General features: G+C 41.2%; 1 pseudogene across 1 annotated transcript; it reads right to left on the bottom strand.

Annotated features, from left to right (window-relative positions):
- Window positions 1–19,323: 19,323 nt before the first annotated feature.
- LOC311625254 (large ribosomal subunit protein eL21-like) lies at window positions 19,324–19,796 on the bottom strand (annotated as a pseudogene). Its single transcript has one exon. The product of its transcript is annotated as a large ribosomal subunit protein eL21-like (transcript).
- Window positions 19,797–22,975: the final 3,179 nt, after the last annotated feature.

Raw genomic sequence — 22,975 nt, 5'->3', positions numbered from 1 at the left:
CACATTTCCTAAGCTTGGTTCTGTGCTTATTTCCACTTTCTCCTGCGACTCCAGAACCTCCAGTGCTTGGCAAAAGGTGGGTAGGTGCATAACTAACTAACTAAAATAAATAAAATGAGTAATGAATAATTAGTAAATGTGTTTTCAATGAATGAATGAATCCCCTGTAGAGTTCCTCTCCTCCCCAGACTGGAAGTCCCCAGCAACGTGTCTGCCATGTGCTCGAGTGACTCTGTCAACCACAGTCCCTGTGTGACCTATGGCTGCTCTGGTGACACCGCCCCCCACCCCCCTCTGCCCTGGCTCCTTGTGTTGCCTGAGGGCAGACGATGGCTGCAGCTGCTGCTGACCCCCCCCTGAGCACTCTGAGCTGCAGCAGCCTGGGCGCTTCGCTTCCCTCCATATCCCTGTGCCCTGGAACTGTACTGCCCACAGCACCCATGGAGTAGGGCTGAGCCATAGCTTCAAACCTCCTTCCGCCCCTGATCAAGATTTCAAGACCCCTGTCACAAAACTCTCTCTTTCTCGAACATGAAACTAAAAATGTCCTCATCTCAGTGCTTTTCAGCGCTGGTTAGATGAACATGTCCTCCCAGGTCCTGCCCCCAGAGAGACACTTTCATCCGATGGGTCTGAAGTGGAGCTGGGCCCTTGTACTTTTCCAGGATGTGTGTCGGTGATTCTGAGGCCCACGCAGACTAGGCCATCAAGCTGTAGCAGTGGACACGCAGGGGTTCTTCAGTTGGGCTCAATAATGATGCCCTGCTAGGAAGTGGCACCTTCAGGGAGGCAGGGTAACGTCTTTTAGTTTTTTTGAACAGCACCATATCTGGGTAAAGATCTAATGAGCTCTTTTTCCTTTGTCATGCTGACTTAAGGGTAGTATTTGTAACAGAAGTACTGAGCTCTAGCTGAAACTGGTTTGGCTCAGTGGATAGAGCATCAGCCTGTGGACTGAAGGGTCCTGGGTTTGATTCCGGTCAAGGGTATGTACCTTGGTTGCGGCCACATCCCAGGGAGAGGCATGCAGGGGGCAGCTGATCGATGGCTCTCTCTCATCGATGTTTCTAACTCTCTATCTCTCTCCCTTCCTTTCTGTAAAAAATCAATAAAATATATATTAAAAAAAAAAAAAAAAAGAAAGAAAAAAGAAAAAAAAAAAAAGTACTGAGCTCTAGCCACTGGAAATATCCGGGAAAAGCTATGTAGCCATCTGGATGGGAGGCTGCAGAAGGGATGTCTGCACGGGGTTAGACTGACTTTGGATGCTGTGAATCAATTCATTGATGTAACACACACGCACTGAATTCCTCCTGTGTACTTGGTGAGTTACAAAGGATAATTAGATAGATATACACCCTACTCTCTAGAACAGGGGAGGGGAACCTTTTGTCTGCCAAAGGCCATTTGGATATTTATAACATCATTCCTGGGTCATAACAGAATTATCAACTAAAAATTAGCCTGCTATGTTTGGTCAAATGTTTAATTAACTCACCCCTAATGCCTTTGCAGGGCCAGACGAAATGATTTCACCAGACTTATATGGCCCCAGGGCTGGGCGTTCCCTATCCCTGCTCTAGAGCAGAGAGTCTAGAAGGGTGGTTCTTGGTCTGTTCTCCTTTGGTTCACTCGCTTTGCCAGGCAGTGGTTATTGTGCATCTACTCAGTACTAGGCACTGAGATAAGCTCTGGAGCTGATGGTGAAGAAACAAAGCCCTGCCCTCAGGCAGCTTACATTCTCCTGGAGCAGATGGACAGGGGCCATCCAGGCAAACACTCAGAAACAGCTATCAGAAGGGGGAGAAAATGGGAGTGTCTTATGAGTATTTTAGATAAAGTGCTCTGAGAGTTCAGAGAAAAGATAATACTTATGTAGGTGGCTTAATCCCTCAAGAAAAAAGCAGTAAATTATAGATTCACAAAACTTTAGATTTAGATTCACAAAATTGAGTTGAAGGTAGAGATTTCCCCTATACCTCTAACCCCACTCATGCATATCTTGTCCGTTATCAACATCCTCCTCTGAGGCATCTTTTAAAACTTATTTTTTATTGTTGACAGTATTACAGATATCTCCCATTTTTTCTCACCCTCTTGCCCCTCTCTACCTAACCCCTGCTCCACTCCAGGCATTTTAATGGATGGAATGAAACAAGCTATAGAGGGCTCACATAGCCAGGCTCCCTGAGTCTCTGCTCCTGCTTCTTGGGAGGCAAAAAAAAAAAAAAAAAAAAAAAAAAAAAGGTTCTCTGCAGGCATTGGTTCCCAGGAGAGATGGTGGCAGGAACTCAGTCTTCATTTCTTGTATCACTTCAGTCCTGAGAACAGATCTTTACATATGGTTTGTGGAACTGAAATGAATTGAAATAAGTTGTCAGCTGATCTGTACCTGACACTGAATAAAAGACTCAGAGGAATAAGCTACTTGAGAATTAGACAGCATTTTCTATTTGAAAGTTGTTTTTAACAACCACAGATCTAAAGCGTGACAAAGGAACAATTTGTGATTCATTTGGGTAACATTGTCTTTCCTGGAATGAAAGGATTCCTTTTCATATAGAAATTGAAAAAGAAGCACGCCCTTATTTTGAACTTATAGTTGGCACAGCTTTATAAACAAGAAGAGTTCCAAGTCACAGAGATGTTTTCCTAGTCTGTTGTCTATGAGTGGGTACAGCGCAGGAAATAAACAGTCCTACGGATTGGCCAGTTGTCCTTGGGGGCAACTTAGCCCTGCCCCCAGACACGCACTAACCTCTGTTCGTGGCTCTTAGAATGCCCTTGGAGTAGTTGCATCCATTCAGTGTACATGCCTTTATCAATCCATGCTTTAAAGCCTTACTGAAAGCATTATTCAGTTATTTCATACTATATTTAACAAGAAGGCAGAATATTGTATCTCCCTGTCACTCTGGATTGTAAAGGTTAGAGCTCAAGAATCTCTCTCTTCAATATCATTTTAAAAATATTCACCACCTCCCACCACATAGAACAAAGTTCAACATGTGACATTTTTATTTCTTAATAAATACTCATTTATTACTTTGAGCAAGTGCCTTGTTGTAGATAGCTGAAGATTGAGCACTAATTTTCTGATGAGTCAGAAAATTCTGGAGCTTAGGTTCATACATAGTATTTGGTATAAGTAAAATGTTGAAGAAAAAAGAGAAAAAAACGTAAGTCCTCAATATAAGGAAATGTACAATAGATCCGTGCATTATCTTATTTATGCTGTTATTTTTTTTCCCCCTAAGGAGGTGTGGTTACCATATTTTATTTTTTACTATGAGGATTATGAGATTACTAAAATATGAACATAAACTTTTAGTTTAAGAACATACTTTGAAACACATTCAGTTATTTTAAGATTTACTTGTTGCCTTTTCCTTGAAACAGAGTTCTGGGTTTTCTTACACTTCCCTTTAGAAGTGAGGTTTCTTTGAATACTCGGGGCCTTAAGAAAGTTACAACACCACGGTCTTCAATCCATCCACCAGACAGTCTGCACGCAAACATCCCATTGACGTCAGCAGAGCTTCGGTGAAGTTCTTTCTTTTTTTTTTTTTCTATCACTGGGAACTGGGGAGTGGAGGTGGTGGGATGAGGTGCATGGGATAGTGTCTTAGTGCTAAGAATGAGTTGACTGTGGTGAAATTTGTAACATTACAGTTTTCTAAAAAAAAAAAAAAAAAAATGACTCTTGTGCTTTTTTTCCCATAGGACAAGGAAAAAAAAAATATACTGAGAATAATACTTATTCCAGGAACTTTAAAAATTCTTCCACCGTGTGTGATAGACTGAGGGCTATTTTATGGTTTATGGGGACTGGCCAACATGAAAATGTTTGACATTTAGTTTGGAAAAGTGTAACTGAGCTGATCATGTGCCTGCCCTTCCCTCTGCCCCCAACTGATGCCTTAACATAGAAGGTGGCATGTTCATAAACATGTGTCTCTTAAGTTGATGTCTGACTAGTTTCAGAAAAATCTATGGCCCTAAACATTTCTGAGATATAAAATAATCCCTATCCTACTATACCTGAGCAAATAATCATCTTTCTTTAGTCACTTTGTCTAGAATTATTCTGTCTGACTAGCAAATTTTGCTCGTGTGCTTATGTGCCTAGCTCTGTGCAGATATATCAAAGAGTTTTGTAATCCATAAGTACAAAGCATTTATGAGAAGAAATACTCTGTAAGGTAGTTTAAAATCTCAGTTTCATCACAGATTATAAGAGAGTGGAGTGGGGTGGTTTCCTGTAGTAGAAGAAAGCTTCATAGAAGAGATGGGACTTTTAGTGGAGTTTGAAGACTTAGCATGAGATTTATCAAATATATAAAAAAAACACACACACACGAGATGGGAAACTTTAAAAATTAATTTTGGGCTTTTGGGGGTCAACCATGGAGTCATGTGTAGACAGTTTCAAGTTGAGCTATGTCTTCTTAGAGGTCACCATGTGCCTGTGAAATCTTATTAGACCGTGTTCCTTTTATTTATAGCTCCCATTTGATTGTACTCATAAGGTGGTTACTAATACTGATAAGATTTGTGGGCACAGAAACAAAGAACATTCCCTAAGTCGTTTTAGTTCTTTAGCTACTTTGCAGGGGAAACTGAACAAAAAAAGGGTAACCAAATACTGTGAAACCCCAAAATGTCTTAACCCTAGGCCAGGTGCCCATTGCAAATCTTATTAATTCTAATCATTTTCAGCTTCCTTTAAATTAGGTAACATGAAGACTTTATTTTAAAATCCTTGTCCATTCAATGCAAATAGGGTTTTACATTGTCAGCCAGTCAACTAATGAGTATTTATTTGGTGCCTATTATGTTCTGAGATTTTTCTTGTATCTATTATTTAAATTCTGCCTTTTATAGTTTAAAATTTAGCAGCAGAAAAATCTGAGGCTGAATGTGTTGAAGTGTTCGTTAGTAGCACAATGCCGTATGGGAGTGTTAATAGTAGAAATCCCGTAGAAACACCTGGGGCAATCATAGATTTAGACAGGCAGGGAGAAGGAAGGCCTTACTGGTGATTGGACCGGGGAGGGGAAAGCCCTGAGGCAGAAGAGTGGGATCCAGAAGCAGTGAAGGGATTAGAATTGATCTGTTTTCCAAAGAATTCCTACTTGCCTTGTTGATGGAATGTGCAACAAGGAGAATCCTGAAATAGTTTTAGCTTTGCTTGGCAAACAAAATTCCTTTCTCTCTGTCTCTGTCTGTCTGTCTCTGCATATGTGTGCATGCACACACACACACACACACATATCTATCTATCTATCTATCTATCTATCTATCTATCTATCTATACATCTACATCCATCTATATATCTATCTATATATCTATATAATATATTCATTTATTCCCTGAATTATCTTTGTGATTGATAATAAGGAATGCATATCTTTAAAATGATTGGCATTTGTGATAGTTACGTTCTTAATTTTTAAAGATTTCATCTGTGAGGTTTGTATTGGTAAGTAATCAGAGCTGTGATTATTACTTTTTTAAAGACTCTCAGTAAATATTCTAAATATGTGAGTGCAAAGTTTGAAAGTTTCATGAAGTTTTCAAGAAAAGTCACAGCAATCAAGACTTTTTTCCCTTCGCTAGGCCATTTGGAAGTAAAAGTTAAAAACTAAGTATGAGAAATGCAGAAGTTATAAAGGGAACTTGAGATTTTATTTTTAGACTATTAACCAGACACACTTTTCTTGGCCAGCCAAGGCCCATTGAAATAGTGCTCATCCGGAGAAACTATTGTCAAATCTAAATTATTGTTTCTAAGTAATGCATACAAAGTATTTGCAGACTTATCTTTATGGGTAAAAGACAGCCATTTATCCTAAAGCATTTTAAGAGAATAGTACTTCTCGAATGCCAATGTGCATATGGGTCACTTGGGCATCAGAATGCAGATTCTGTTTTGGCACTTTGGGGTGGGACCTGGACTCTGCATTTCTAGGAGCTCCCAGGTGCTGCTGCTGCTGGGACCTGAGCCACACTTTGAATGGAGAGGTACTAGAGCACCAATTTAGGAGTACATTGGCATCTATTTTATGATTTTTATTTAAAAAACTAGAGACCCGGTGCACAAAATTCATGCATGGGAGGGGGGTCCCTCAGCCCTATCTGTACCCTCTCCAATCCAGGAGCCCTCAGGGGATGTCCTTCTGATGGCTTAGGCCCAAGCGAGTCTAAGCTGAAGTCTGGCCTCTGACAAACATTTCATGAGCATCTATTCAGTGCTAGTCACCAGGATATAGTAAAGAATGAGAGTGGGTCATTCCTGCCTCCATGCAGTTCTCCATCAGCTAGTCACTAATGAATGATCAATGCTGCTGGACCACGCTTCAGGTGTAAAAGCTCCTTCCCATCTTGACAGTTCACTTATCTATACTAATAATAGCTTAGGGTTGTCATGACCAGATGGACAACTGGCCACCAGGAAGTGCATGGAGCACCTCTGGGTCCTGCCCCTGTGGTCCACAGGCTCCTATCACAGCAAGGCTGGTGGCTTGGTGGGCAGGTGAGGCAGGCACAGACAGAGAGCAGGGCCTGGCTGCCAGGTGCCGTGGTGAGTGAGCGAGCAGGCCTGCAGACAGCATGGCCTGCCAGCCACAGCATGCCAGCAGTCCCACCTCTGTACGTGAGCTGCAGAGGAAACACCTTTTCTGACCGCTCATTGGCTAAGCTCCCCATACGCCACTCACAGTGTTCTTGGTAACTTGGGTAATAAGAATCTAATAAGGTGATCTAGGGTTTTTCCACCTCACTCCTGGAGGGAAAAACGAAGGTCCACTGCTGGAGGGGCTAAGAAATGTCATATCCTGCCCTAGCCAGTTTGGCTCAGTGGATAATGCCTTTGCTTATCAACACAGGGTCCGGGTATGATTCTGGTTAAGGCATGCATCTAGGTTGCAGGCTTCTCCCTGGCCGGGGCCCAGGTCAGAGCTCATGCAGGAGGCAACCAATCAAAGTGTCTCTCACATTGACATTTCTCTCTGTCTTTCCCTCTCTCTTCCACACTCTCTAAAAATCAATGGAAAAATATCCTCAGGTGAAGGAAGAAAGGAAAGGGAAGGGAGGGGAAGGGAAGGAAAGGGAAGGGAGGGGAAGGGAAGGGAAGGGAAGGGAAGGGAAGGGAAGGGAAGGGAAGGGAATGGAAGGGAAGGGAAGGGAAGGGCAGGGCAGAGTAAATGAGGCATTGGCCTGAGAATGCCATTAAGGTATATGCTTTCCTTCTTTACACAAGCAGAATCTGACAAATCACAAAAGTCTTACAACATAAAATAAAAAAAGGTGACCTAGGCCTTAAGAATTTATTGCAAGAAAAGCAACTCAAATCTAGGTATTATAGAATGCACAGCACAATAAACCACTAAGAATGCAAAAGCTCGGTAGAGAAAAGACTCACATTGAATCCTGCCTTCCGGAAGGACTTTGAGACAAAGTTCTCTCAAGCCCATTCTCTCCTTCCCCTGCTCATCTGATCTGTAGCTTCCAGTCCCCTCCGTACTCTCCCATCTGATGCTTTTAGCCCAGCAGCCACCTAGCTGTGTTCTTCACCATTTCCCTGACTTGTCTTGTCTGTGCTTCCCTGTCTGAGCAGGATGTTGCTCTTCCCTCCTGACTGCCTTCTTAGTATTGTCTTCGAATCACCTTAGCATTTGAAACATTATCCATATAGCCACTTTTTATACCTAGTATATTACCTTAGCACTCCACTATTACTAGAGTACTCAGCAGTATTCCACCTGGAGAATCACTTCTTTGTATATTTCCTCCCAACAAGCTCATGACAGCAAAGTACTACTTGTCACCTATGTGACTAAACTAGAACAAGGACAGCACTGGCATTAGAGGGCACTACTGGATTTTTAAGGGGGCCATGAAGTTAATCCAGAATGTGGTGTCTAACTTAAAGAGGTCAGAAAGGTGAATAGCAGCAGAGCCTACTAATGTGGTAAAGAAATGATCCATCATTCATTCGTCCTTTTCACTCAACAAATATTTATTGAGCTCCTTCTCTGTGTTTGGCGTTATGCTAGGTACTGGGAACACAATGGTGAAGAAGGCCACAGGCTGTCTTGACATGAACAGCCTCCCTCCCACCCTCATCCTCACTCACAAATACTTAATGTCAATGTCACCAATCAGAAAACTGAGGAATCAGTGTGTGAAGACCTTACCAGCTGTTAGTGAGCATGCAAGGAATAAAGGGATGTCTACGTGGCTCCCGGTGACCCAGAGCCAGGGTGCACAGAGCAGGAGGCAGAGCTCCCAATTCAGTTAAGGGCAGGAGGCTGAATGCCCAGGTCCAAGAACAAAAAGGGGATTTTGCAAGTAGGTTATTTCATTATGTGTAGCAGTAGCTCATTCATTCTTATTACAGTCTAGTATTTCATTGTCTGAACATCCTATAATTTATTTATTCTCTTTTGCTAATCAATTGATTGCTTCCAATTTTTGTTCTTTACAAATAGTGCTACATTTTAAAAAACGTGTTGTGATACACACATGACAAATTTCTGTTGGTATATAAACAGAAATGAAATTTCCGGGTCACAGGATATGCTTAAATTCAAGTTTGAAAGACAATGGCAAACAGTATTCTAAATTGGTTGGGCCAATTTACACTCTCCCCAGCAGCCTATGAGAGTTTTAGTTGTTGTTTTTTTTTAGCATCTTTACCAACTCTTGGTAAAATCAATTGTGGATGGTATTTTCCTTTTAACCTTTCTGGTGGCTAAAATTATTAATTTTATTGATTATTAATGAAGTTGAGCACATTTTATACATTTACTGAATATATATGTTAGATATACTTATTGGATTTTATTTTGTGCAATGATTAGTCTATTCTCTTGCCCAATTTTTATTGTTTTGACTTTTTTTCTTATAGGTACGTGTATGTGTGTATGAGTGTGTGTGTGTGTGTGTGTGTGTGTGTGTGTGTGTATGTGTGTGTGTGTGTGTAAAAGGAGAGAATTATAGAGTGAGGGAAAGAGGGGAGATTTTGTATTTTCTGTACTAGTTGCTCTGTATCTATGACTTTATTCTTATCATGATTTGGATTTTCTTGTCACATCTCAGCTTAAATGTCATTTTCTGCTCATTCAGTCTAAAGGAACTTCCTTACTGAAGATTCATTTTAAGTTATAATCTGTTTGAATTTCTTGGTTCCTCTGGGATCAGTTTTCAAGAGTTGATTTTGATGTCTTCTTTCATCCTGCCCTTGCACTTCAATGGTCCGGTTTTCCATGCATTCACACTTAAGTTTGAGGGTATAGGGCCGTGTAGGGAGGCTGTTTGGCAGTTCTATGGATGGACAAGATTGTTTATTTTAAAAAGAAAGGGTGGGGAGTTGCCTTTTACTCTAGATGCTCCTCAAATATTGGAATGAGGAGGACTTCATGTTAGCTTCCCAAATTCTCAGAGAGTTAATTTAATTTCTTTTCTTTTTTAAAAAAATATATTTTATTGATTTCTTACAGAGAGGAAGAGAGAGGAACAGAGAGTTAGAAACATTGATGAGAGAGAATCATCGACCAGCTGCCTCTTGCACACCCCCCACTGGGGATGTGCCAGCAACCACGGTACATGCCCTTGACCGGAATCGAACCTGGGACTTTTCAGTCCGCAGGCTGACGCTCTATCCACTGAGCCAAACCGGTTTCGGCTAATTTCTTTAGCAAAGAACTCTACCATTTTGGGGGGAAGAGCCTAGAGAAAATGTGTGGCAGTCAGTCTAGGTACAGGAGTGCAGATCAGGATGTGGGGGAGATGAAGGTATTCACTCTTCCAGATGAACTCCTTCAATTGGTCTTTATGTTTTCACCATTTCCTCATTCCTGTCCTCTATCACACCTGTTCACACCTGGCATGTCTTGTTTCCTTCTCTGTAGCAACTTCCTCCCCATGAATTTTAGATTTGGGTTCTTTTCATTCCATTTTAATCTATCAATACTTCTCCATTCATTTTTCAGAAGCTTTTGGTTGTCTTTCATGTTCATAGTTCCCCTCCAGTTTGTTCTTTTTGATATTATGAGCTTATACCTTTTCAATTTCCTTGCATTTGGGGAAGGAAGAGAGCCGTATTCTCATGTGGCCATTTTGTTCAAGTAAACTCACTGTTTCATTTCCTAACAGAGTCACACTTAACTTTCCTGCTTTATCATTTTCTAATGCATGTTACATCTCCCATGAGGAATCAAGAGCATTTTACTACCTCTCACTTCCCTTTCCTGCTTCAACTTCTGATTTTTATCTAACTTGTCAAAGTTTATGTCATTTATATTTTTTTTGTTAGTAAAATCAAGCTCTTCAGTTATTTCTCTAAAGACTTCTAAAAATCCAAGGCTATGAAAACAGCAAGAACTCAGTCTTGTGATTGGGCCCATTTTGAAGGAAAGGTAATCCTGTGTCTAATATGTTGCTGCTCACATAAACTCAAGTCTTCAGTGTCAGGGTCCAGTGGATCCTACTTTAATTATTTTTAGCTTCTAAATATGACCTTCCGATGACACTCTTTAGAAAAAAAATTCTCTTGTCATTCTCTTTCTCAAAGTTATTATTATTTTTTTGGTTATTACTGTCACTTCCTTGAATAATGTATTCATATTGGATCCTTGGATGGTAAGGTTTTTTGTTCTTGCATATTTTTAAAATGTCTTGATTATCAACTTGGCAGGGCATAGCCATTTTAGATTCAAATAAAATTCCCTTAAATAATTGAAGGCATTGTTTCTTCCTCTAGCAGTTAGTGTGGTGGTGAGAAGTCTGATGTCAGTGTGATTCTCGTTTCTTGAAAGTAATCTATTGTTTTCTTTGGAACCCACTAGAATTTTTTCTTTATCTAAGGAAGTGTGGCCCTTATTGGTGTGAACTGTGGCCCTGGCCGGTGTGGCTCAGTTGGTTGGAGCATCCTTCTGAACACCAAAAGGTTGTGTGTTTGATTCCTGGTCAGAGCATACACCCAGGTTGCAGGTTCAGTTCAGTCAGGACATGTGCAGGAGACAACTGATCGGTTTTTCTCACATCAATGTTTGTCTCTCTCAAGTAAATAAGAAATAAAAATTAAAAAAGAATTTTGAAACTTCACAATGTTGTGTCTAGATGTGGATCTTTTTTTTTTTTTTCATTCATCTCATTCTTTACTTGGAGGATTCTTTCATTCTTTGCAATTTTCCTCAGTGTGGTGAAAATTAATTTTATTATTTCTTTTGATTAGATATTATTTATATCATCTTTCCCTTACACCGGAAAGAGACTCCTCCTTGGATGCATCCTCCTATTAATAATATTTTCTCCCATATTTGTCTCTACTTTTGTTCTACATCCTAGGATAATGTTTGAACTTGACTATCTAGATCACCAACTTCTCTTTCTGTTACACATCTTCTACAAACACTTGATAACTCATGGTTGTCAATTCATATTCATGAATAAATACATTTATTGTTTATTAGTATACTTACACAGTTGGTGAGGGCTTTCTCTGCATTTGATTATCATTTACTACAATTTTCAAGGAAAAGTTTTCTCATTATATATTCTCAATTGTAATTGCCTAAAGTATATAGGAATCTTAGCAGTTTTTTGATAGTTCTCACAGTTTTCTAAACTAATTTATTTTATTATTTTCTTAGCAAATTTTCAGATTGCCTTCAATTCATAATTTTTCTCCTTCCTACTAGTTTTACTTATTTTTTGTGTTGCCTGTCTTATTGTTTTGACAATCAAATGGTTGTGTTTATGGCTCTATGGTATGCACAATATACTTAACATGAAATAATAAATTACAATAATAACTTCTAATATCCATTACTAAAATGCCAATCTTAATTATATGGGATCCGACAATACCAGAATAAATGAGGTCCCAACTGTTTTCAAGGCCAAATAAATATCAAGGATTCAGATTTGGTAATTCACCATTGAATTTTGCTATTCTGGATAGGTTCGGTATAAAAATAGGCCACAAAAGAGTTTTGTTTGTATTTGCATTTTAAGCTGGTACAACAAGAAAATTTCCTCTTAAAATTTAGGAAGATTTTAAGGTGGGAATATGGAATGGATCCTTTCTACCTTTTGGGGCTAGTTAGTTATTTTCTCTAATAGCTACTTGAAGCCTTTTCAAAACCTAAAACAGATAGGTGTGTCCCCATAAATCACTGCATGATAACTTGCCTCTATGAAATCTTCCCCAGAGTAATGGGATAGAGTTGCAACACTCTGTATCACATAATTATCACAAAACAACAAACAAACACAAAACCTCAGCAGCAATTATACAGACACAGATTTTACTGAGGTAGGATCTGATACTTTATAAATAGGTTATAGGCTGTGCATTTTTGTTTCAAGCCACCATGAAAAATACCTGTTACTTATTTCATGAGTTTTTTTTGTATAAAATATCTCAGTATAACTACACCTGTTACTATAAAACATGGAACTGGTATATATCTTATCTGACAGATGAAAAAGCAGCTTCCCTGGAGAACAGAGCCAATCAGGTATAGTTTGAGGGATAGAATTAGTTTCCCAGGTTTCAAAGTCCTGACATGAACAAGAAAAAAACAACATGTCATTTTTTCACTTTGTCTATAATAATATGATTTCATTTAAAAAAAGAAATGTTGAGCTCAACTTATGTAATCGTGAGAGCCTTCGCCTGCATATATACTTTCTCCATTTCCTTATGGCTCAACTTTCTATTCTAATACATATTATCTCTGCCTCTGAATTGCTAACGTAATTTGTATTTTGTCTTTGGATTGCTTTTAAGTTATTTCAAGTCTGTTGGGTGATACCATATGAGAGAGAGAGAGGAGAAAAGGCAGAGACGAAAAGAAAAGGAAGAGAGGAATGAAAGAGAGATGGGTAAATAGAGTTTACATAAAAATTTCATTTTAAAGCAAGATTTCCTGTTTTTTGTTTGTTTGTTTGTTTGTTTTTTGAATTGGCTGTGGCCTAACACTGACCTGGAATAGCCCACCACCCTCTGCCCCCTCTCTTCTCTTGTCTCTTGTCCTCTTCTAGCTATATCCTGACACTTGCCAGAGGCAGACAACTCCAAGTAATGTGTATTCACTTATTTCACTAAGTGCTGACAGCTATTACCATTTGATTATAATCCCCATTTCCTTTGATAGGAAGAGAATTACTGATAGGCCCAGAGACCAATATATTGTCCACACAATTCAAATGACCAAGGGAGCTCTGGGGTGAAGGAGGAAGGAAACTTGCTGTGTAAGAACTTTCAGTTCTACTTTTGATGGGAAAATGTATTTACTTTTCTTATTTTGGTCTGGGTCTGAAACTCTTCATCTGTCCTCACACCCCCGGCTCAGATACACGTGCATGCGTCTCTCCCATCCCCCTCTGAAGCCAGCCTGAACCACTGCTCTTGTCACGCCATCATTTGTTACTTTGCATGCAAATTAGGTTTTCACACTAGTACCAGAAGCATGTCAGTTTCTCGCCTGTGAGTATAGTAACCCAATCTTTAAAAAAAAAAAAAAATTACTTAAAGGGTTGATTACAAAATGATTTGCATATTCAATAGCTCAATAAGTGAAAGATAAATGGCTTGAAAATGTGATATTATCAAAGGGTCTAGCCATATTTATTATTTGCTTGTTATGTGATCAATTTTTTTCACTAAAGTTGATGAAACTAAGTTTATCTGTATTTAATCTGTTTTTACAATTGCCTTTGAAGATTTTAAAAGATAAGTAAAATGAAAAAAAGAAAAAGAAAAAGAAATACCTTTTGTGGTTGCATTGTGCTAGCCACAGCCTCAGTTCTGCAGTGGGGAGCTTTCCTTCTCTAACCTTTGCCAGGCCTAACAGATCTTATCCTCAACATTTGACCCAATGAAGCCTCCCACCTCACCATAACTAACAGAAGAGAAGATTAGCATTGCTGTTATCCAAACTCCATTGTTGTGGCCTCCTGGTCTCTAAAACCTTGGATGGACTTTCTACCAATCATGCTGACCTTGGTACAGGCAAGTCAGGCCTCTGGAAAGATCACCACCACTAAGGATCTGCAGATACTCAGGACTCTGTGCTCTGATGCAGTGGCTGAAGCCACGGTGGTGCCAGGGCCTGCAAAGAGGCTGGTCCCGCAAGGTTGTCACCTAAGCCCACACTGGAAAGAAAGATGGATCCAAACACTCTTCATGCCACCATCTCTCTTTGATTTTGTATGTTGTTGTTGTTGTTGTTGTTGTTGTTGTTGAGAGAGGCAGACCTCCTGTTGGCCAAATCCCAGAGGCCTTAGGGGCCTTTCCCAGGTAGTGACCAGCGTGCTTCCCTTTCCTTGGCTCAGCACAAGCCTGTTTCTGATTCCTGGGTATGGCTCCTCCGCATCTGCTCCGGGCTGCAGCTGCTGCTGTTTGATTTGGCATTCCACAACATTACCGTTGTTGGTTCATCATTACCTAATATTTTATTTATATTCACCAAAACTTAATGCCACATTGTTGTTCTTATGAATAGAATGCACATTTCTTGGGGCTCAACAGAGGCATGGAAACCTCTGGACCCTCTGGCAAGGGACGTTCAGATGGGGAGAAGGAACCAGTGATAATTCTGCTTTACTTTCAAGGAGGGGAGTGTACATGTGCATTGATTGAGACAGACTTCATCATCAACATCTTGAAAGTTGAGCGATGCTGAGAACTTGAAGAAAGTCTGCAAATCCAGAATATATTTGATAGTGGCCATGCCTATAGGACATATTGTGTGAATGAGGAATAAACTATATTCTTTGGAAACATTCTTTGCCTGCTCCTTTCTTTGGGCCCGATAACGTGAGAAAGTTAAGCTTCCTGCTTCCACATGGCTCTCACTTTTGACAAACAAAGCCTTTTTATAGCCTGTTACTAATGAAGGCCCCAAACAGCACTTAGGTCCTGCTTCTAATTGCTCTCACTCTAGGACACGTGGAGGGCAGACAGGATAAGGGCATCATACAGACGAGTGAGAAGACAGGCAAGTGTTTGCATCATCAGCAGTGAGTTTCTGTGAAGAGAAGGGAGCGCAAAAGCCAATGCAGTGGAAGGAAGGTATCAGGGAGCCTCATTTTAGGATTTCCTTTCCTGGGCAGGAGGATGACATTTGTATGCTCCGCCTGTTCCTGGGGTGCTCTGGGCACCAAGCGTATGAAGCAGTGGTCAGATGTTTGATCAAGTCTGGAAGGTGTGATTCTACCGTTTGCCAGCCCGGTTTATGGTTTGAATTGCAATTAGAAGTAGATGTGGAGTTGAGGTTGAGCATCCTGTCCTGAGGCATAAAAATCCCGAGGGCTGGTTGGAGGTGCTCCTCCCCCAGGACCACCGTGTGTGAGCAGACGCTGCCCCAGCCGCTATGTGTCTATGGTAGGTTTCCTTTTTAACCAAGCCAGCTACTCGCTTCCACATCATTTCCTTGTAGACAGAATGGCTAGTTATTGGGAAGAAATTAGCTCACATTTCAACCAAATGTAAAGACCTTTTGACACGAATAATAGTTTCCATAATGTCCATTATGTGCCAGGCAGTGGGCTAGAAGCTTTACATATATTCTCTCCAATACCCACAATGACCACAAAACCCAAAGCATGTTCTCTGCTTTCACAGGTGAGAAGGCAAAGGTTCAGATATGCCACCAAATATGGCCAGTGTCAGAGGGTAAGTCATTAAAGGAACAGGATCTCAATCCAGGTCTGAAGGCCAAACCTGCTATCATTCTACCGCTGGACTCCTCTCTGTCTCTTATTAGCCTCATGCCATGAGTTTACCAGTTGGACTAGAGACCTCAAACATCTCTCCCAAAATTCTGAATTATAAAAGCCATCCTTGATAATATCCTAATATAGACTAAAACAAGGAAATAAACAAATATCATGCTAAGTTTGGATTTTTTTATGTTGGAATTTTAGGCTAAAGACAGTGGGCTTGCTGCCCACAAGTAATAGGATTTGGGGATGGGAGGGTACAGGGCAGAGAAAGGGAACTTAGAAAACATGGGTTTGGCCAGTAAAACTGTAGTTCACCCCTTGCGGTGATATAATCAAAAAGCACTTTTTTATTTTTTTATTTTATTTTATTTTTTTATGCCTGAATTGAATGGATCTCAGGCAGGCTTGTGTATTAAGACTTCAGGCCACACTGGCTTATATAGCTCGAAGTCTGCAGGACACACAGAAAATAGAGAGGAAGCATTAAATCAACACAGGACGTGACCTGCTGGTGTCTGGTGCAGATCAAAAGTGAGTATGCCTGACTGTGATGGGCTTGAGTCAAGTGCCCAGCTGGGGAAGAGAGTGCAGCGAGGGAGTTCTCATGGCCACCACCCCAATCTGGGCTGCTGCCCACATACCTGTGTGGGCTAGTCAATAAGGAAAGTGACCGCCCACTAGTATGGCCACATTCTTCAATTCTTGGTGGATTCGCTGGAATTAGTGGCATTTCCTATCATTGGGATTAGTTACCTTACATCAAAAATGACTCTCGAATATTTCCTGAAGGTTGTTGTGGAAACGAATTTCTGATCCTGCCCCAGTGCATGGCCCTCCACTCAGGACCCCACCTGTGTTGCTGTGGGGGCAGACCTGTGCCAGATCTCCCTCTCCCATCAGCGTTGCAGGCAGATGTGGCCGGACAGCTGGGGATCGTTAGCAACAATCAAGGAGCAGCATTAAAAGGCAGAGGGGCTGAGTGTCTTGTTCTTTCGCTGGCCTGCCTGAGGAAGCCATCTGGACAGAGGAAATTTGCCTTCAACCTTGGCAAGAGAACTTTGTTCTGTTTGAACTTTGTTTAAAGCCTCCGAGTGGGTGATCATTTTGTTTAAACTTTCCTTAAAACAAAGAGTGGGAGATCCCCCACAATTAACAACAGGAACCTTCTTCCCCTCTGAACAGATTTGGTAGGAAAAACACACACACAAGGACTGTTCTGATCCCCATTAATGGGGCCCAGTGAGCAGGACGGAAGGGAAGACACGGAGGAGTGGGAACCTGTGGTCTCAGGACAGTTGAGGGAATAAAGACATAATCGCACCACGAGTCCTCCTTGACGGGACCTTCTCCCAGGTGAGGACTTCGCACAGCGATTGCTGAGAGCTTTTCCTGTGACCACCATGCAGCAGCAATTTAATTTTCAGCCAGATTTCCTCCATTCACTATTCATTTTTGCCCAGGAATTGACTCAATGCTCACAAATAATGGGATTTGTGGCTCTGCCTTAAAGTGACTCAATAGGGAAGTGCGTCCTCTTCGTTGTGAGGCAGAAGTAGGAATGTGGCTGCTTTTCTTCCAGCCCTGACTGTTTATTTCATGCAGTTCCTATATTGGGCTTCGGCCAAATTCAGAGGGGATAGAGATGAGGTCAAAAGTGTCCTCTTTGAATCTAAAGGTTACCGGTACACCTGTGTCTATGTTGATGTTATCTGGAGCACATGTTTATGCATGGGGATATGTATGTATTGAGCACCCCAAAGAAAGCTTACTTGGTGTGCAGGCCTGTGGCAACAGCACAACAGTGTGTGGACTCCCTTTCCGTCTCTGCTGTCTTCTTGTTTTCTGATTGTGAGTAGGAGTTGAGGCAAATTCAACCTGGTCTCTTGGGCGATGGCTATGGCTGCCTTCCCAGCACACACCCCGCTCCCTGCCTAGACCATTTTCTCCCTGTGCCTCTTGCTACCCTGTGACCCTACCCTCTGGTCAGGGTTGCCCTGCTTAGCATCTCTTCCCCAGCACTTCTCTGGTTCCCTGGGCCGGCTCCTTAGCCCCGCCATGGCACTACATTCCCTCTGTGCTGCCATTGCTGGTTTGTTAGCTTCTTTGATTGGACCATATACCTTATGGAGGTGAGGCATTCATTGTATCTACTTGTTGAGTCCCTTGTGCCTACATGCATGTGGTAGGTATGATTCAGTAAACACTTTTGAATCAAAGAACAAAATGAGAAGCAAATGAGTGGATAAAAGCAAGGAACAAACAAGCTATTCCCTCATTCAAAGCTAAGAGGCAAGTTAGGGAATTCCAGTGGAAGGGGTTGCTGCCTCCCCGCCTGGCATACCTGCTAATCTTTTACAGAACTTCCACAAACATTCAAAACCAGTCACCTGATTGCTTCCTCATGTGTTAAATGCATAAGTGTCAGGGATGTGGTATGGATGTTCTGAGGCTAGTGTGTGATGATTGTAAACCTTTCCTCCAGTGGAAGAGGGGCTGTGAATAGGAGGGGCCTCTGGAAGCCACAGGGACCCACAGATGGAAGACCTAGTGGCCCTTTCTCTGGAGAGAGTAAGCTTGCCGTTTTCCTTCTGTCCCCCTGTCAACACATCCTGCACACCAGGAGTTAGGTGTGTGGGCATTGTTTCACCAGGTGGTACAGGTGCTGCGAAGCTTTGTAAGGATAGAGTTTGGGGCTCCCTACTCCCATCCTTAAACTTGACTTCATCCCTAATTCTACCCTAGAGTTCAGATTTATAATCAGATAGATTCCTAATTGCACACATGATCAATTAACTAAAAAAGTAATTAGTCCTTCTTGCTGGAGAAATACCTAAAAATAATCTTGTGTATCGATCATCCCATTTTATAGGGGACTAAAACTTAATTCCAAATGTATGATTATTTTTCAGTTAAGAACAACTAAATCTAATTGGTTAACTAAAAACAAACAAACAAAAAACCCCACAAGTATGACTCTGTATGTATGCTATTGTACATGTTAGAAACCAATACTTATAAGTAAAATATTCATATACTATGCCTCAATAATTAGATGCCTGAAAGTCTATATTAAGGAAATAATTTAAAATAGAAACTTATGCATAAAGGTGCTCAATGCAGCATTGCTTGTAGAGCATAGAACCTGGAGACAGCGTTGGTGTCTAACTTTAAGAGAACAGAAAAGTAAATAATAGCAGAGCCTACTAATGTGGTAAAGAAATGAAGCTATAAAAATGACCTTGCTGGGTGATTTTTAATGACAGTGCTGATGGTATAACATTAAGTACAGAGAGCAGTATACAGAGGCGTGTGCATGGTGTCAGCTACTCAGGTCATCATGCAAAATGAGGGAAAACACACAGAATATGGCTAGTGATTGTCAGGTCTCCAGATTATAAGTTCTTAGCCTCTTGATCACATTCTGCAAAATTTCTATGATGAGCCAGCATTACTTTTTTTTTTCTTTTCTTTTTGACACAAATTTTTCTTTATTATTTTTTTTGGAGGGAAGGAACACCACACTTCTACTCAAGTAAGAGAAACATTTTTATCAGTACAGAGGTCTATTTATTTTTTCACACCGATCATGCCGTGAATTCATAGGGAATAGGTTCCAGCAGCTCAAGCTCCTTCCCATTGGTTCTACACACTGTTCTTCTCTGGGTGGAGCAGGCTGGCACTTCAGCTGAACGCAGGTACCTTTCTCTTTGGCCTCCTATTTCTGATCATTTTCCTTCACACGTTTCAGGAAGCTGCCTCGGATTTAGAGTGCTTATATGCTCAATACGTATATTCATTCTCTTGGCAAGAATCTTGCCCTTAACTTGCTTGTTCACAACAATGGCCCTGCATGCTGGGTGACACTGTAGACTCTTCCAGTTTGCTATGGTGACATTTGTGGGCCATTTCTTTTGACAGGGCCCATTCCCTTGATGTCCATAATATTGCCTTTCAGGTAGATTCGCATGTATGTGGCCAGAGGAACAACTCCGTGTTTTCTAAAAGGCCTAGAGAACAGATAGCAGGTATCTCTCCTCTTTCCCTTTGTGTTAGTCATTTTGGCCAATTTCTGGAAGATGGCAGTTCCAGCCAAAAGGGCAGCATTATTTTTCCCCCCAGTGATCCATTTTATCATAAGAAATAAATTATTATAAAACATCATAACAGATGTTGTGCCTATTAGTTAGTTATAGGCTAAACAGTGGTCGGCAAACTCATTAGTCAACAGAGCCAAATATCAACAGCACAACGATTGAAATTTATTTTGAGAGCCAGAATTTTTAAACTTAAACTTCTTCTACCACCATTTCTTCAAAACAGTCTCTCCCAGGCCATGGTATTTTGTGGAAGAGCCACGCTCAAGGGGCCAAAGAGCCGCATGTGGCTTGCAAGCCGTACTTTGCTGACCACGGGGCTAGCTCATTGCTCTTTATCAAGGGTCATGACTTCTTTTCAAAGCTTCCAGAGGCACAAAAAACTACCAACAAGACTTTGTAGACACATACAACACAAGACTTGCTTCTCAGATGGAGGGCGTTATTGTATAATCCTCACTGGAAGTTTCTGAGTGAATTGTGCTCTCAGAGCAAGTTTCCTTAAGGATCAATAGTGAATCCGTGTGAACTACTCAATTGCTAAGCATGAAAGTGATTGAGTGAGTGGGTTGGTAGTTAACAGAACACCTTATAGAGAGCCTGCAGTCTATACCCTTGAGAGTTTACTTCATAGCTTATATCACAATCCCACAGGATGAAAATAAGGTGATTCGTGTGTTGCTTTAGCTATGTGGGTACATTAAGTGACACAGACCTTGGTTATTATGGCCTAATCTGAGGTTTGTGTGTTTTCTTGCAAACATTACTTGTACAGGCAATACCCAGACAATATTAAATTAGTGGCGGCCTTCTTTAGGATGGTGCGGCTGTATAATTAAAGGTCTAGGTCCCAGAGCCTTTATCGATAGTTTGATATAATATTCCTTTTCCTCTGAAGAGACAGGTCAAACAGAAACTTCAAGTCGTGTGTGGACAGGACTGTGGCCTCTGCAGCCCCTTTTACTTGCATTTCAAAACTGCCCATGATGTGCTGCAATTGGGGATTTTTATTAGAGGGGAAGATTGCTGCATGGAAGGGAAAAAAAAAAAAAAACCTCTATTAGGGTTGGGTCATAAAATTCTTGACTGCTCCTGTCTAGGTTGAATCCAGTTTATTTACTCCTTTTTTATTTTCTTTTCTGAATTTTGGAAAAGTATACTTCTTCCACTAATCTCAATGGAATGCCCAAATTTTAAGAGCAGTCACTAAGGAAGGAGAAGCCTAGGTATGAATTGAAAAGGAGAGTTAAGGGAAAAGGGAAACAAAGAAAAAAAATCCTATCTCCTGCATAATCCTTACCCTGCATCCTACAGCTCAGGAATACTCTCCCTCACATCCAATCCTACCAGGGGCTTATCATGGCTGATCCCTGCACTAGTGCTTTATAGTGTAACTGAATCCTACAATTGCCATTTGAACTGGGTATTTTTAAAATGACTAATTCACAGATGAAGAATAGGAGTGGCTAAAATAAAGGGTGATCCCCAAATCTCATCCCACTTCCAGGCCAGGATTTCAGATTTTGGACCTTCCACAAAGATTGGGCATTTCTAGGAATTACACTGTATATTTCATCATCAGCACCATACTCCCAAACCGCCTCTGCATGTCCCTGTGTGTGGGACTAGAGCTGCCCTAATCCTTGGGTGTTTAGGCACTTGGAATCACCAATAGGTTAGAGTCTAACCATTAGACAGTATGGGTGAAATTGGGACTTGAGGCATTTCTCCATTTTTACTTCAGAATTGCCAACATGAGCAATGTAGAACAGTTTTGGTGGGATGTGTCTTCCTTCCATGTTTCCAAGAAAGAGGCTACACTGGGAAATCAAGATGGAAGTTTTGAGTCTCACCAGTAGTCATAATGCTGTTCCTCCTTTCTTGTGGCAGGTGACCCCAGTCATTCTCCTACCTATGGGCTCCACCATTTAGACTAAACCTCCCGTTCCAATGGGTCTCATAGGCTTTTGGTTAAGATTAAAGTGTCATAAGTAAACACCAGGAGGGAGTCTTTGGGAACAGAAATACCCATTGCAGAAAGGTAGCACGGAGATTATGGAACAGAAATGTAATGATCCAAGAAATGATAAAGCAATGGAGAATCACCACTCACGGAACTGCCTTCACCTTGAATCTAAGCAAAGTTACCAGCAAGTTATTTGGAGAAGAAATAGTTTTATTGCTTTTTGGAGATCCCTTACTGGCCCTTTTCAAGAAAGAAAACCAAAGCTTCTCTTTAATCAGGGAGAAGTTAGTAATTAGTATTGATGGTTTACGCATGAGACATCTGCCCAAGTATACAGCTGCCCAAGGAGATTGAAGGAGAATATAGTCTCCTTTGATTGGGACAAAGGCTTTCTGGCAAAGTTATTCTGAGAAAATAGAGAAGAGCAAATACTTCATGCTCTCAGATGCATTTTCTAAATTGTTCACTGATTCTTCCACTAATTCACAATTTAGTTCACAGCGAGTGCTGTGTACTCCTTACATTACCTAGATGCTCACCAATGTCATGTTTTCCTTTCCTTCTGGGGAACATGGGAGATTACATTCCCCAGCCATTTCTGGGCAATGGACCACAAGCAGAAATGACATGTGCAACTTCCAAGTGGAGGCAGCGGGAAGTGGTTCTGTAACCTTCAAGTGCTCCCCTCCCTTGCCACGCTGGCCTGGAGACCTCGTGTTAGAATCAGGGAACCACAGGGTGAAAGCAGCCTGATTCCTAAGCAAGTGATAGAAGAGAGCTGGCTGGAAGAGAGCTGCCCTGGAGAGCTGTAGTGGCTTCCTTTGACGTTGCAAGCCACTGATACCACGATTAATACATGGACTCTTCCACGGGGTAGGCTCTTCATGAATATTTGTCTTTTGCAAGATTTTTCTATTTTCCAAACCTACTTGGAGGCTAGCCTAGTAATGAGAAATTGCTGAAAACAAGTTTTCCTGACATTTGCGGCTCCATCTGTTTTATAGCTCCATCTCAGGTTGCCAAGTATCTGAATTTTGCCCAAATGGTCTTGTGTTTTCCTGCGTGTGAGTGACTTATGTCCTGAGGGCTACTACACCCTGCTACAGAGTAAATGGGGGGTGTGAGTCTCTTTGGATTTCTCCATTCAGACTATCTAAACTGAGAGTGTCTTCCTTG

The sequence above is a fragment of the Pipistrellus hanaki genome (genome assembly GCF_964339955.1).
Source record: "Pipistrellus hanaki genome assembly, chromosome: 7".
NCBI classification, from domain to species: Eukaryota; Metazoa; Chordata; class Mammalia; order Chiroptera; family Vespertilionidae; genus Pipistrellus; species Pipistrellus hanaki.
Note: the sequence above shows the minus strand (reverse complement) of the source record. Positions and strands in the feature narration are given on the sequence as shown.